The sequence below is a fragment of the Penaeus japonicus genome, unplaced genomic scaffold (assembly GCF_977035675.1).
Source record: "Penaeus japonicus unplaced genomic scaffold, GWHDUDI00000001_assembly GWHDUDI00000004, whole genome shotgun sequence".
NCBI lineage: Eukaryota > Metazoa > Arthropoda > Malacostraca > Decapoda > Penaeidae > Penaeus > Penaeus japonicus.
In genome coordinates this window covers 2526177-2531371 of record NW_028234406.1, presented here as the reverse complement: position 1 = coordinate 2531371, position 5195 = coordinate 2526177, and positions in this window count along the sequence as shown.

Below are 5195 nucleotides of genomic sequence, written 5' to 3'. Positions count from 1 at the left end.
TAGGAATTATGATTTTCTTTAAGTCTTTAGATTTTTTTTTTTTTTTGTCTATTTTCCTTTCTTTTTTCGTTTTTTTCCTTTTCTTTTTCGCTCTTTCTTTTCTTCGTTTCGTTCATTCCTTTTCTCTTTTCTCTCTCCATTCCATTCATTCTTTATTTATTAATTTTCCCTTTTCTCTCATTTCTCTCGCCTCTTCTTTTTTCTCTCTTCTCTTCTCTCACTTTCTTTTCATTCTTTCCCTCTATTCTCTTTTCATATGTGTCTTCCCACTTTATTTCCATTTTCTTTCTCCCTTTCCATTTTTACTTCATTCTCTATCTCCTTCATCTTATTTTTATCTTCTTTTCTTGTTTCTATTGATTTTCGCTTCTATCTATTCTTTCTTTCCTCTCTTTCTCCCTTTTCCCTTTGTTCGCTTTTCTTCTTTTCCTTTTTCTTCCTCTTTCTTTCTCCCTCTTTATTCCTCTTCCTCCTTCATCCCTCTTTCTTTCTTTCTTCTTCCTTGTTTCTACTTACTCCCCTTTCTTCCTTCTACTTTCTCTCCCTCCTTCATTATTCCTTTATTTTCCTTCCTCTACCTCTTCCTCTTTCTTCTTCCTTACTCTTCCTCCTCTTCCATCTTTTTGCTTCATTTTCCTTCTTCTTCCATCGTTTTCTTCCTTCCTCTCCCTCCTCTTCTATCTACTTCCCTCCTCTTTTCTTCCTCTTCTCCCTTCCCCTTTTATCTTCTTCCTGTCTCTTCCTCCTCTTCTATCTTCTTCTTCTTTCCTCCTCTTCCTTCCTCTTCTTCCTTCCTCTTCCTCTTTCATCTTTCTTCCTCTTCCTTCCTCTTCCTCCTCTTCTTTCATCTTCCTACCTCTTTCCTTCCTCTTCATCCCTCTATTCTTCATCCTCTTTCTTCTCCCTTCCTTTTCCTCCTCTTCTATCTTCTTCCTCCTCTATCTTCTTCCTTCCTCTTTCCTTCTTCTTCCTCCTCTTCTATCGCCTTCCTTCCTTCCTCATCCTCTATCTTCTTCCTCATCCTCCATCATCTTCCTTACCCTTTCCTTCCTCTTTCCTCTCCCTCCCTCTTCCTCCTCCTCTATCTTCATCCTTCTCCTCTTTCCTTCCTTTTTCCTTCCTCCTCCTCTTTTATATTCTTCCTTCCTCTTCCTCCTCCTCCATCTTCTTCCTTACCCTTTCCTTCCTCTTTCTTCTCCCTCCCTCTCCCTTCTCCTCTATCTTCTTCCTTCCTTCCTTCCTCTTCCTTCCTTCCTCTCCCTCTTCCTCTCTCTTCTTCCTTTTCCTTCCGCCTGCCTTCATCGGCCTTGACTGCGTTCCGCCCCTCGCCCACCGGCCTTTAAACGGACGCAATTTCACGCCTTCGACTGCGTCTGTGTCCGTGTGGGTGTGTGAGAGAGAGAGGGAGAGGGAGAGAGAGGGGGGAAGGGAGAGGGTGTGAGAGAGAGATTGAGAGAGGGAGGGGGAGAGGGAGGGAGAGGGAATGGGGAGGGTGGGGGAGAGGGAGGGGGAGGGGGAGAGGGGCGGGGGAAGGGGAGGGGGAGGGGGGAGAGACAGAGGGGAGGGGGAACGGGAAGAGGAGGGGAAGAGGGGGAAGGGGGAGAGGGGAAGGGGAGAGAGAGGGACAGAGAGAGAGAGAGAGACAGAGGGGGGGGAAGAGAGAGAGATAGAAGAGAGAAAGAGAGAGAGAGACGGGGACAGAGAGAGAATGAGAGATAAAGAGAGAGAGAAATACGAGGAAAGAAAGACATCGCGAAAGAAAAAGAAAGAGAGAGAGAGAGCTAACAGTGCCAGAAACATCGAAAAAGAGGAGACAGAGAACGAAAGAGAAAAAGAGTGAGAGAAAGAAAACAAGTGAGTCATCCGTGACTCCATAACGTTAATGGTCCACACCTCATCAAAGAGGATAAAGGGGGGGAGGGGGGAAGGAGGGAGGAGGAGGAGGAGGAGGGACAAGAAGGACTAAAGTGACGAAAAGGAAATTACGACCTTGATAATGACAAACGACATTCTGTGGAGTCCATAATGTTTGGCGGAATTAGTGTTATTGTCATTGTTTTGACAGAATTGGTATTGTTTTTGTGTTTTTTTTTTTTTTTATCCTTCTCTAATTTGTGTTTGTTTGTGTTGCCGTTTAGTGATATTGCTGTTTTGATTGTCGTTATTGTTGTTATTATTCTTTTGTTATATTTGTAGCGTCATTGTTATTCTTTTTGTCCTTATAGATCTTAATTATTGCAAAGTTTGTTTTTTTTTTACTTTTATCGATGCTATTTTTGTTTGTATATTTACGCATTCCGTTATTGTTTTGTTAGTTTCTCGACATTTGGTTACAAAAACGTCGGTATTCTTTTAGGTATACATGTATTGGAAAATGTTTATCCATTTGTTTATGCTTATATATAAATATAACCATTTGATGAGTTGCTTAATTGTCTAAATATAATGTCTATAAAATCGATCTATTTCTGTATATATTCTAGTCATTTATTCTAGACTATGGCTGACATATATCCTAAAAGAACGGCGATATACAAAATGAACACTTCTCACATTTAAAGAGATTTATATCATGTTATACTCACCTTATTATCAAATGTTTTAATGGCAGAATATAGGTGATAACTATATCTTAGCTCTGAGAACTTTTCACACAGGTACTTCACGTGATTATAATCCTTATGATAATTGTGATTATTATACTGATTAAAGTGATTCGTTTCCCAGTGTAGAATAACCGAGAATTCCTCAACACTTTTGATCTTCATTTTTTGCATGTGGTAGAAGTATTAATTCTGTGCACAAAAAAGGACCTTAACCTTTGATTTGTGGGAAGGATAGTAAGTACCCGTGCTCTCTTTTTCTCTCTCTTACGTCTCTCTTTCTTTCTCCTGCTCTCTCTTTCTCTCTCTCTTTCTTTTCTCTCTTTCGTCTCTTTCTCTCTCTCACTCTTTCTTTTCTCTCTTTCGTCTCTTTCTCTCTCTCTCTCTCTCTCTCTCTCTCTCTCTCTCTCTCTCTCTCTCTCTCTCTCTCTTTCGTCTCTCTTTCGTCTCTCTTTCGTCTCTCTCTTTCGTCTCTCTTTCTCTCTCTCCCTCTCTCCTCTCTCTCTCTCTCTCTCTCCTCTCTCTTTCTTTCTCTCGTGTCTCTCTCTCTCTCTCTCTCTTCTCTCCTCTCTTCTCTCTCTCTCTCCTTCTCTCTCTCTTTCTTTTCTCTCTCTCTCTTTCGTCTCTCTTTTGTCTCTCTCTATCTCTCTTCTTCTTTCTCTCTCTCTCTCTCTCTCTCTCTCTCTCTCTCTCTCTCTATATATATATATATATATATATATATATATATATATATATATATATATATGTATATATATATATATATACATATGTATATATATTTATCTATCACTATCTCTCTCTTTCTATCTCTCTTTCTTTTTCATCACTCTCTCTCTCTCTCACTCACTCCCTCTCCCCCTCTCTCATATTTGATTCACCATCAATCCAACCCCCATATCTAGCATAATTAATAACACCCACACACACACCTATAGGTACCAAACCAACAACCTAAAGACCACACTCCATCACCCTTTGATTCCGTCGCTCCTCGCAAGGAAGGCACACTAACTGTTGACTCTCACGCTAGGAAATGCGCCCCCCCCCCCCCCTCAAAAAAAAAAAAAAAAAAAAAAAAAAAAAAAAAAAAAAAAAAAACAGTGAGAGAAAATCGGTGCTTCTTCTCAGGACCTTTTTGAGGGTTCCCACGAAGGGAGGAACACCTGAAGGATCCATCTATATGCCCGGAGGAAAGGAAGGAAGGAAGGAGGAAAGGAAGGAAGGAAGGAAGAATGGGGGAGGTGGTGTGGGAAGGGTGGTTGGGGGGTTAGGGGGGGTGAAGGGAAATGACCATATCCTGAAATCATTTCTCGGTTCCGCGACAGTGGATTGACTTTTCGCCGGTCGGCCTATGGGAATTAAGAAGGGGGGGGGGGAGAGATGGAGGGGGGGAGGGGGATATGTGGGGGAGGGGGGGAGGAGTGTGGAGATGTTAGGGGGGGGAGAGGGGAGAGAGGTGGAGGGAGGGGAGGGAGGGGGAGATGTGGAGGGGTAGGGAGGGGGAGATGTGGGGGTTAAGGAGGGGGAGATGTGGAGGGTAGGGAGGTGGGAGAGGTGGAGGGGTAGGGAGGGGGAGAGGTGGAGGGGTAGGGAGCTGGGTGATGTGGGGGGGTAGGGAGGTGGGAGATGTGGGGGGTAGGGAGGAGGAGAAGAGGTGGAGGGGAGGGAGAGAGAAGAGGTGGAGGGTATGGAGGTGGGGGAGAGAGGGGGAGAAGAAATGGAGGAACAGAGAGAAACAAGAGGTGAAGAACGAACACAAGAGAAAAGACGTAGGAGAAAGGAGGGACGAAGAGAGAGGCGGGGAGGAGGGAGAGAAGAGGTAGGAGAGAAGAGTTAAGCCGAGGAGAGGAGAGGAGGGGGGGGAGACTGAGGTAAAATCATTAATCAGATTAATGGACTAATAAGGCGAGTTTAGGAGGAAATCGCCAGGGTGGGAATCGCCTGCTCTCCCCGCAAGGGTGGCAAGCAGCCGTGATAAATGACTTATTATCAAAAGGATCTGTCAGTACCGAAGGAGGCGGCTAGGGTGATGACGTGGCTGGTAGACCTCTTGGTGATGTTTCTGAAGATGTTTTGATATTTTGCGCTTGGGTGGTTTAGCTTCATTAAGGGTTATTTATATGAAACTTTGGGGAGAATTTGGATTGTGGGATTCTTAGAATGTGTGTTGGATTTTTAGGGGAGTGTAATGGATATTTGTCTGGGAGTTATTGTTGGAATATGAGAATGTTTATATACAAAAAGTATGACTGTGGAGGGTAATATATTATTATGGAGACGAGAATAAAGTCTAGAATGATATAACTTGTTAGATATTCAGAACATGTAATTTAGAGCTATGATAGTTTGTTACTACATAACTAGAAATGTAAATAATTTATACCCGCGTATAAAAAAAAATATATATCCGAAAACAGAAATCCTTTAGTAGGGAATATCGCCACACAAATCTGTACAAAGGAGGTGCACTTCTTCAAGACCAAAAAAAAAAGAAAAGAAAAAAAAATACATAGCGGCACTAAATAAAGGGAAGAGGAGGGTGAAAAATAATAACCCCGCGCCCTCTACACACGCGAAAACCACCTTCGC